At 39.8% G+C, this 11,561-nt stretch overlaps 1 non-coding gene across 1 annotated transcript; it reads left to right on the forward strand.

Moving 5' to 3' along the window:
* Positions 1-3,691: 3,691 nt before the first annotated feature.
* On the forward strand, positions 3,692-3,802 carry LOC132525014 (U6 spliceosomal RNA). Its single transcript, XR_009542149.1, has one exon. It is a non-coding gene; the product is annotated as a U6 spliceosomal RNA (small nuclear RNA).
* The last annotated feature ends 7,759 nt before the right edge of the window (positions 3,803-11,561 follow it).

Genomic DNA, 11,561 nt, shown 5'->3' on the forward strand with positions numbered 1-11,561 from the left:
AACACTTGCATCCATATTCAATTGCTAAGACAGCAGTTTTAGGTTAAATCAGTTCTTTTCCAAACTGTTGTCAAGACAACCTTCTCTTTCTCCACAACATTCAGAGAATTAGGTGTTAACCTGGCATCTGGACAGAAATAGCTGCTTAATTCCAAGCATAGATGGATCAGGAAGGCTGCAAAGTTACTGTTCTTATAGATTCATGTAGCACCTTGTAAATACTTCTTGCCCAGTGGGGGCTCAATAAATGTTGCTGATTCATCTGTCACAGAGAAGCAGTGTTAACTCAGAAGCACTAACTGAAGTCATTTAATCAGAAAATCAATTTCATTTTCCTTGTCATGGGGAAAATAGTTCCACTAAGTCAAGAAATATGCAGAGGTGATTATATTGTGTTAAGGATTCAGATGGGAAACCAGGAGTTAAATGGTGTGAACAACACAGATGCAGATCAATTTGCTTTGCATTACAGTTGGCAGTGTTGAGCACACTGGGCCACATATGGAAGTCATGTTTACTATTTCAAGAACATAGTATCACTTTACAGCCCTTAATATTCAAAGGCCCACATTATTATTGCTTTTTTGCAATTTTTTGAGCAATTTCTGGGCCAAGGTTTGGAATCAGGGTTACTAAAACCCTAGAATAATTGCAAACTTGCTGTCCTCCCCCTGTGCGTTACTTCTTGTGGTCCTAAAACCATGATTGTATCAGATATTAATCTGCAACTCAACCACCAAGTGGATTTTATTGAAGCTGCTGTAATTCCACTGCCAGAAGACATGACAAATAGCCAACATGTCACTGAAGATTTATGTTTGGTTTTGAAACCCATTATCTTTTAGGAAATATTACATAGTATGATTCACTGAGTGGTAGCAGTCTCATATAATCCAAGGTTTCTCTATATTGATTTTACAGAGTCATTATTACCCGAGTGTCTATGCTTTGCTAGGCTCACACAATTAAAACCAAAATCAGCTTCAGGGATCGTTAGCAAGAAATACACGTACCGTGCAATACTAAGACTCTCAGCCTGAGCCTCCACATGACGGGAATAACGCAACCAGCCTACATTTCCCCACTCTGTTTAAGGCAAATTCAAGAAGGGGAAATGTGTTGCTTTCACTAAATTTTCCAAACAACTGTTTGGCATGCTGCTTCTTACTGCTGGTAAATGAAATGGAACCTCTGAGATCCAGACAGTATTGGAACCTGAAGAAGCCTTAAATATCCTTCAGTTCAAAACCCTCACTTAACGTAAACTGGGGCTCAAAGAAGTGAAATGACTCCATGCCAACACTCTGTCCTTCTGCCATGTCCAGCAGCTCTGCTCATGCGCGCTGTGCTGAGGGTACGATGTAGACAAGAGGCAGCTCAAGGACCATGGACACATAGAGCAAGGCCATGGTCCTGTCAACCTTTCCTTTCCCTTTCACTTGGGGAAATCCTATTGATTGGGAGAGTGTTAAACACCCATTGGATGACGGAAACTCAGGGCTCTGTAATCGCAGTGAGAGGGAGAAGGAAGTGGAGGAAGATGGCAGTGGCAGAGGATGTTCCAAGTCACCTTTAGGGGCCATTTCAACAGCTTGCAATTAATCCAGTTACTGAAACCAAGGTGCAAACCCTTTGCATCCGTACCCTAAGGGTCTTGTGTTCCTGTTCCTTTGCCACTCAAATTTTCTGAGTTTCAGAATCTATCCTCCATTCTCTGCCCTCACTTTACTAGACCTCTTCTTTAGCATTAGGCACAGCTGACCAGTCTCTCCTGCTTAAAATACTTTCCCCTCTTTGCTTGCTTGACCCTACAATCTACTAGTTTCCTTCTATCTCAGGGACAATTCCTTCTCAATCAGATTTTCTTCTCCCCCTGTTCTTTCCTCTGACCTGCTTTCTCCACTAAATGGTTGATAAGTATCTTGTACTTAACGTGTCTATGAAAGAACTCATTATTTACCCTTTGCTGCTGGAACTTACCCCATTTCACACCCCATTTTTTCCCCCACCTTAGTAAATGCATTATCTTCTACTCAACTCCTCAAACCAAAACTAGGAATCACCACAGTTGTTCCCTTCCCCTCACGTCTTGCCCCACATCCAAAGCATCAGTAAATCCTACTGCATTTGCTTAAAGTACCTCTCGAAGCTGTTCCACCTCACTGCTACTTCCCTTGTCTAATCCAACCTTCTCTAACTAGATTGTGGGTTTTCATTCTTGCCCACCCTCCATTCTCCACAAAACAGCAGAGGAATCTGTAGAATGTAAACCAGATCACATCACGTCACTCCCCTGCTTAGAACACCGGGTGGTTTCCCATTACTCTTAGAGTAAAATCTAACCTCTTTTCTCTGACTCACAAAGCCCAGCGAGATCTGGCCCCACGTGGTCTGTCCTTCTCTTGCTCATTCTCTGGATCCCCTTTTTGCTCCTAAAGGAACCCAGAAGCCAACTCATCCCCATCTAAGACCTTTGCATGCTGTTCCCTCTACCTGAAAAATACTTCTTCCACTCCTTCACAGACATGTCTTTGTCACTTAAGTCATAGCTCAAATCTGCTTCCTCAGAGAGGCCTTCATTCACTATCACATACAGCATTTTTTTTTCTTCAGAGCAATTTTCATAATCTGGAATTGTCTTGTGCATTTACTTCTTAATACACCCTCTCTCATAAAAAAGAATGAAATAATGCCATTTGCAGCAATATGGATGAACCTAGAGATTATCATACTAAGTGAAGTAATACATGATATCACTTATATGTGGAATCAAAAAAAAAATGCTACAACTGAACTTACATACAAAACAGAAATAGACCCACAGACAAAGAAAACAAACTTATGGTTACCAAAGAGGAAAGTGGGGGAGGGATAAATTAGGAGTTTGGGATTAACATACACAGACTACTATATATAAAATAGATAATCAACAAGGACCTACTGTATAGCACAGGGAACTATACTCAATATTTTATAATAACTTATAAGGGAAAAGAATCTGAAAAAAATAGATATTTATGTACATATAACTGAATCACTTTGCGTACACCTGAAACCAACACATTGTAAATCAACTATACTTCAGTTAAAAAATATATATACCCTCTCTTCAGTAGAATGCAAGCTCCCTGAAAGCAGGAAAACTTTTCATCTTGTTTAGCACTGTATCTCTAGTGCCAGATTGTAGTTTTGGTGCAGTAACTTTTGAATGAATGCAAAAATGATATATAATCATAGATATCTATATGAGTATAATACCTGTAAAACTACTGATTCTGACTCATACCATTGGTCTGGAACCCCAGTCACTCTCTGGAGTTAGTGGGGGACACCTCACGATGAATACTTTTTATCTTTTAATTGAGGTTAAAGATAAGTCATCACTGATTCTATACAGTATGCATAAATGCCAAAAAGAGAAGGTCCCACATTTGAAGTAAAGATTAGACTGGGGCATTTTATATATCGGAGAGGGAGGGTTGAGCAATATTTGAGAATGTACAGTGATGGGGAATATAGTAGCTGAAATATTAATTCCTGGAGGATCAATTATGGTGTAGAGCAAAGAGCACTGGACTTGGTGTCAGAAGTCCTGCTTTGGGTCCTGACTCTGCCACTTAGTTGCTATGGCAATGTAAACAAATCACGTATCTCCCTGAGAATCAATTTCCTTATCAAGAAAACTGGAAGTGTGCTCACTTCAGCAGCACATATACTGTATAACATTGGAATGATGCAGAGAAGATTAGCATGGCCCCTGCGCGAGGATGACACACAAATTTGTGAAATGTTCCATATTTTTAATAAAAATTAATTTAAAAAAACATTTTAAAAAAGACAAGAAAACTGGAGGTAATGTCTGTTTCTTATTTTCCAATTACAAATACTGGCCAGTACTAATTCCCTCCAAAGTCTGAAGGAGACTCTAGAGTAGGCAAAATCTCAGCTAGTGATCAATTCATAAAAAAATTAGAATTATTTTCACTTGATGTTTCCTGGTTATCATCAAAGATTCTTCCAGAACAGGTATAGGAGTGGTAGAGAATATATCCATTTAACAATAACTGTGTCCCGTTAGGATTATAGAACAAATTTCTAATAACACACTTGACTTATTTTGGATTTTTCTCCAACATCTCCATGGACTATGTTTGCTGGAATTTGGCTTGGATTCCAGTTATTTTCCAATAATAACACATGAAAGTGAGGTCACGCTCACATCTTTAACTTGGGGAAGCCCTCATAGTGAGCACAACCTTAGGAATGAGAACACCTCAGGCAGCCATGTACTAAGCCCCCAAAGTGCCTTATTCCTACCAGAGGGGAGGAGAAGCTTGCAGAAATCACCAGCTACCTGGCCTCTAGTTGGGTGAAAGCTTTGATTCCTCCGGGAGTCGAATTGGCTTTAAAGGCACAGTCTACAAAGTCAACTATTTGATGAATGTGGCACATTTGTAACACGAACTCAGCCTAGCCTGATGTGGGTGAAGAAGAAATAGTTCTAGCTCAAGAGCGTGAGACCTCCCACTAGTAAGTAAAGTAGCAAATAAGCTATTTCTTAGTTAATGAAAGATTCCTTCAAGAAAAACAATAGGCCAGTAAGGTTACTGTTGACCTTGAAAGTGGGAGGGGAAAAGCAGAAGAAGAATATCAGAGGAAGAAGCCTCATTTAAGAACACTGTCAGTGAGCAGCGCTGCTTCATGTTTTCTAGTGTCATCTACTACACATAATTGACAATAGGAGCAATGCTAAGACTACCACAGTGGGTATTTTCAGAGGAAATCAGTATCAAGAGTCAGTAGGCACAGAGGAAGAAGAATTGGGGTTGGGGAAGGGAAGCTAGGGCTCATGGTAATGGATATTCTTCTCACCTGAAACACTATTTGATGGTCTGAATTACAAAACTTATTCTCCACCATCATTCGCCTACCTGGAAATAACCATGCCCCAAATACCTCTCCTCCAGGGTTTCTCAACCTCAACACCATTGACATTTTGGGCCAGATAATTCTTTGTTGTGGAGGACTGTCTTGTGCACTGTAGGATGTTCAGCAGCATCCCTGACCTCTTCTCACTAGATCTCTGCAGCCCTGCTCTGTAGAGATAACCAAAAATGTCTCCAGACCTTGCCAAATGTCCCCTGGGGGCAAAGTCCCCCCAGCTAAGACCACTGCTGGAAGCTCTCAAAAGATAGTCCTGGAGAAATGTCTTGGGTCCTGTTTCCTATACAGGAAGTTTACTGGGAGTACTCCTGGAAACAGCACCTGAAGGGAGTGAAGGAAGCAAGAAAGAAACACTGAACATAGATGGAGTTTCAATGAAGATGTCAATTGATCCCTTGGGGAGCTCTGGAGCCTTTTGTGGTTGTCCCAGATCCAGGCAAGGTGCTGAGTCCTCCTCCTACTCATTGAATAGGGCACAACCTGGTCAAGACTCCCTTCCACAGAGGGCAGTGCTATGGGCTGTGAACTGTGCTCCTGGCATCAGGAGAATGAGCTCCCCAGCCCTGAAAGGGGCTCTAAGCACAGCACCACAGTGCCCACTAACAGAAGAGAAGAGCTTCAAATATCTGAAAACCATGGTCATAAAGACTGAGCTTGGCTGCCTTTAGAATTAACTGCTAGAAGAAGGCCTCTATTTGACAATCACAATGTTCTTTCATAATCCAGTGCTGTAACGGTCCGAGAAAATTAGGAACTACTTCTGATCCCAATCATTTTTTAAATGGATCTAATTTGAATGCAGTTTTCATAGATTCATAAGTTGATTTTTATAGGTTAGCATACAGATAAAACTCACATAAAGCTGCCTTAAACCATGCTAACTAAAGCTCTTTTTCAAGAAAGTGTTTGAAGCCCCCTTGGAAATGGTCAGTGGGTACTGATTTGTTTTGTGAAGGAATAAAGTTGGAAAATTTCCTCTGACTCTCTGAGCCAAAGTGAGTGTTCCACAAGGTGACGGGACTGTTGCAAATCACTCCTGGCAAAATGCTTGCTGGGTTGGTTGTGACAGACTGGAACTTGCCCCTGTTACTATAATTTAGTCTCTTCTCCTGAAAATGTAATCTTTAAACAGCAACGGCACAGCACCAAATGCTCTGCCTTGCGTGATCTCACTTAATTGAGACCATCTGAGGCACTGTTCTTAGTCCCATTTTAAAGGGGAAAGCTGAGGCTGAGGGATTATTTACACTAAGTCACCCAGTTAGCCTGGTAAGTGGCCAGGCTGGGACCCAGATCCTGGTCTGTCTGACTGCAGAGTACCACCTTTTGTTTCTTTATGTAAATATCCTGCATCATGGAATAGCTGGTTTTCTTTATATGTAAGTCTCTAGACCCTGCAACTATTGAAGGAAGAAGTACCATAACAAGCACTGACTTCTGTTCACCAGCCAGACACATGCACAGCCCTCAGCCACTCTCTTGAAATTTCACAAGAGGAGGAGCTATGAATATGCTCAAAAAACACTTCCCCATATGTTTTCTCAGTCCGTACAACAACCCTCGGGGGTAGGGAATAGTGTCCTGACATCTTAGGTGATGAGAAAAGGCCCAGAGAAGGGACTTGGTCAGTCAGCTGCTAAGTGGTGCTGAGGTTTGTTTCCAAGCTCTGTTTTCTCAGCACCACCGGCAGTAGTTTCTGGACTCTCCCTTCAGGAGAACCCTTCTCAACTTGCGTTCTATTTGGAGGTTGGCCAGACCTCCTCTTGTACCACTGGTCCCATGTTTGGAGATGTAGTGACTGCTTTGATCTGGCTGTTGTTTCTGTGGCACCTATAACTAAATAAATATATCAAACTAGAACAGGGTGTAAAATGTTTACTTTTGGCTGTACTCGGCACTAATAGCATAAATTGTGCAGTGGGAAGAAAGCCTAGAGAAGGATTTTATCTGAAGCCACACAGACCAGGTAATGGAGCAAGAAATAGCAAACAGGCCTATCTGGGTTCTGTGCCCTTTCGCACATGCTGTGTTCTAACTGCAAAATGCAGGCAAAGTAACGCATTTGACTTTTCTTTGAGGTTGCAAATGATGAAGATTTTTCTCAGTGTTTTGAATTCTTGGAATTGAAAAGGAGCCGAAAAACTTTTAACAGAACTGTGATCGCACACAGAAATTGTCTCAATAAATAAAAGAGGAAGAGGGAAAATGGTGTGACCTTGAAATTCAAAGATGTGAATGCTACCCACATATTTTATGTGAGTGTGTGTATGTGATCAGAGCTAACATTTATTGAGCACATACTATACCAGGCGTTGCTCAAACGAGCACTTTAAATGTATTCACTCCTTTAATGCTCACAGTATCCTTTGAGTTTGGTGATATTATTTTCCCCATTACACAGGTGAGGAAATTAAAATCCAGAGGAAACAAATAACTTGCCCACAATCTCTCAGCTAGTAAGTAGCAAAGCAGGGAGTTAAATCCAGATCTCCTGGCTCTAAAATCTACACTCTTAACCTCCATGCTAGACAGAGACAATTCTGTGCTAGGGAGAGGACTTGCTTCATGGACCTACCTCATAGGCACATAACCTGTGCAAGGCAGAGGGCCCTGGGCTCAGAAGGGCCCACACTTGGTTTAGTGCCCTGCTGTCACTGTCTTCAAATTCTTAACAATTTTGAGCAAGGGACCCTACATTTCCATTTTGCACTAGACCCAGAACTTATGTAGTTGATTTTGGATAGGGAACACTTATTAACAAAATTATTTTTTAAAAACATTACTTCAGTTTATATTATCCTCTTTGATTATTTGGGTTTAAAAAAACTGAATGCCTTTGTATCTGTCATTGCTACCCTTTGGATGTGCTTGAATTTGCACAAGTATCTTAGAAAAATTTAAGTTTAGAAAGATTTGTCTTTTCCCCAAAATCTGAATTCTAATTCACTGATTTGGTAATGGCTTCCCTCTCCCAGACACTAGTCTGTATTCAGCCATGGGCAAGGGCACATCATAGACAGGACCCAGACCACCTCTCCAGGTTAAAATTAGAGTCTTGGTTAAGGACTGATGAGGAAGGAATAGAAGGGTCTTCAAAGAACATTTTATCCAGATGGACAAAATGCAGGAACAATTTAGCAGTGGCGAGGGCTTTTTAAAAATTGGCCATTCCCGGGGCTTCCCTGGTGGCGCAGTGGTTGAGAGTCCGCCTGCCGATGCAGGGGACACGGGTTCGTGCCCCGGTCCAGGAAGATTCCACATGCCGCGGAGCGGCTGGGCCCGTGAGCCATGGCTGCTGAGCCTGCGTGTCTGGAGCCTGTGCTCCGCAACGGGAGAGGCCACAACAGTGAGAGGCCTGCGTACCGCAAAAAAAAAAAAAAAAAAAAAAAGGCCATTCCTTAGGAGGCCAATGCTGTACGCAGTGTTTTCTTCTCCAGAGTCACTGGGTATGTTGTGTGTATGTGTTTGAAGGACTGAGATGGTGCTCTGTCGTGTATGGATGTGAAGAAGTTATATATTTGACTAAAGGTGAAAGCCACCCTCAAAGAAAGCGATCATAGACTAACAGAGAGTAGTATTTCAAGAAAAAGGTCAGAGGAAGCCAGTAATTTTTTAAAGAAAATTTTTTAAAGAAATTTTTACAATGTATTTGTTGACTGACTTAAGAATTTAGATACGAAGACTCCTTGTGAAAAAATGAGTAGGTAGGTGATAAGAAGTCCAAATGAACTAGCTGTCTCTTTATTGTTATTTTTGAACCGTAGTACATACAAACTTCACCAGACCTAAAGTGAAATACAGAGAAAATTACGTCTCCTTCCCTCCCTGTTCCTTACCCCCAATCCGATCCCTTTCCTAAGGGTAATCCCAGTTACTTGTTTCTTGTGAATCTGTCCAGGCATATTAGGGCCAGCTGGGTCTTTGTTAAAAAAAAGAAAAGAAGATAAAAATAAAGTAGAGAGAAAGAAACTATGTACTTAAACTGGAAAATCTGAGACATAATTGGTATTATCAAAATAAGTGGAATCTAGGGCTAATAGCTAAGATGTATAAATAGTGAAGCGTTGAAGTCAAAATGCACAAGAATTTAAATGTCTTCCTTTTTTAAAACGGAAAGAAAATGATGAAAGGAGTCACGTCAAAAAAGATAGGGAGTGTTAAGGTTTTTTTACATTCACCCAAATCCCAAAATATGTTGAGTGAGGACTTCCCTGGCTGTCCAGTGGTTAAGACTCCGTGCTTCCAATGCAGGGGGTGTGGGTTGGATCCCTGGGTGGGGAACTAAGATCCCACATACCACGCAGCCAAAAAAAAAAAAAATATATATATATATATATATATATGTTGAGTGAGAATTAAGAAGTGGCTGAACTTCTATCAAGTTAACCTGAATTCGAACATGTTAGTGAAAAGAAAGCTTGATGCATTTCTTTTTCAATTGTACAAATACTCATTGAGCATCTGCAGTGTTCTGAGCACTTTTCTAAGGTACCCAGGAGGATGCAGAGGAATAGACACAACCCCTGATGGAGACAGACATGGAAACACAAAACAGTAACAGTTGTTAACATCTAGTAGCCACCATACCAAGTTATGCCTTATCTCATTTAACTCTCACCAAAACTTCAATGAGGCCATTGAGGCTTAGAAGCCACATAGGTAGTAAATACTGGAGGTGGATTTTATTGCAGGAACAAGGTATAACTACCCATAGAAGTAAGTGATCTGAAGATACAGAGGAGGGGCCATTCCAAAGTGGGGAGGGGTAATTATTTTACTAATTTGGTTGGTTAGTTTGAACTTGGGAGTATATATAAGAATTTTCTCCTTATGCACTCACTCCCATACCCCGCCTTATTTCTTCTAAATTACTCCCCTGCCACTTCCTTCCTCCACCCTCCAAAATAATAACTTTCTAAACTCAGAGAAAGGAGGAAGAGATTTGTGTACCCTAGAACAAAATAGGTCTAAGTTTGTTTTCTAAACACCTTTTATTTGTTGTTATTTTTTTACAGCTTCATTATCTTCGGGACATTGATTAAAAATGTCCCAATTTTACATTGTTATTAATTCATTATTAATATGTAAATTTGTGTATATTTTATATATGTATACACACACGTGTAAACACACAAAGTAATGTGTTCCTTTAACTTGTTGTTTTTGGTGAAAAACAGTGTTAAACAGTCAAATCTGGAGATTTTGAGTGACATAAAACTGGAAACAAACCAATATTGTGCTTTTACATGAATATGAAAGAGGCTTCATCTGCACCTAACCTAGGACCACGCCAGAGGGGAAGATAGAGAAGTAACACAGCTCACCTCTGATGCCTTAGAACAAGAGTCTCCAGGGAGGCTAAGGAGATCATTGAGTTCCTGATGGAAAGATAGTTTGGGAAATAAAGTTCTAAGATTCCATATAATTTTCTCTCTGAAATTTTTCATATGATAAAACTCATTCATGTGTTTTCATAAATTTGATCCAGAGTCCATTTTTTTCTACATGATATTTGGTCTACACAGTAGAATTTGTTGTTGGATCCCTACCAAAGCATTAGAATTCCTTTGATGGGAGATATGGCAGATTTCTGCATTCAATTCTTACTCAAAATCAAAGACAGGGGAAAAAAACCTCCTAAACAAAAAGAAAGAGTTCAGCCAACAAAAGATACAGAATAACCTTTCAACCATGAAAAATGGTGGATAGTCTGGGACTTAACGACAGTTAGGACATTTTCCCTTCATAGCACAAGCTTGTGTGGGAGTAACCAACGGTATCTAAATGGTATCTTAGAATACTAACTGTTTCTGCTTATACAAATTATTTTTGTAGAAACAAAAGTTTGAAATTCAAACCAGGTAATTCTCACTCATTCAGTAAAAAATTTTAATTACTTTCATTTTAATTGTATAAGAAATATTATTATACAATGTTTTAAATATAAGAATTTAAAAAAATAAGTCAAAACAAATTGAAAAGGGAACCACGATTAACATTTTGGTGTGTATCTTTCCAAATGTTCTTCTCATCAGTAGAGAACAAAACAACATGTGTGTGTGTGTGTGTGTGTGTGTGTGTGTGTGTGTGTATATATATATATATATCTGATACATTTTATTTTTACAAAAATAGATGACCACAGAAATTATGTCAACTCATATCTCTGCAATATCAGTTTGAGTATCTGCATAATATTATTATAATGTACAAACCATAATTTGTTAAACTGGCCATGTTTAGACATTTTTCCCACTTTATCACTATTATTTATTTGTTGCTAGTATTTAAGTTGCAATGTAACTGGTCTTAACACATCTTCCTAATTATTTTCTTGAAATATATTCCTGTCAATGGGATTGCTAATTAAAAGGATATACTCATTTCTAAGACCTTTGGCCTATTTTGCCAAATTTATCTCCATTTATGCAGTCAGTAAGCATACACTGAGTGCCTGCTGTGTATTCAGTTCCATACCAGAGTCTGGGTTACAGCAGGGAGTGAAATAGGAATAGTACTCGCCTTTACAGAATTTACAATCTAGACAGAGAGCAGAATTAAGCAAACACCTACCTATAATAAATCTTGAGGGAAAAGAAGAGAGCACCATGAGAAAA

Source organism: Lagenorhynchus albirostris, chromosome 8 (assembly GCF_949774975.1).
Source record: "Lagenorhynchus albirostris chromosome 8, mLagAlb1.1, whole genome shotgun sequence".
NCBI classification, from domain to species: Eukaryota; Metazoa; Chordata; class Mammalia; order Artiodactyla; family Delphinidae; genus Lagenorhynchus; species Lagenorhynchus albirostris.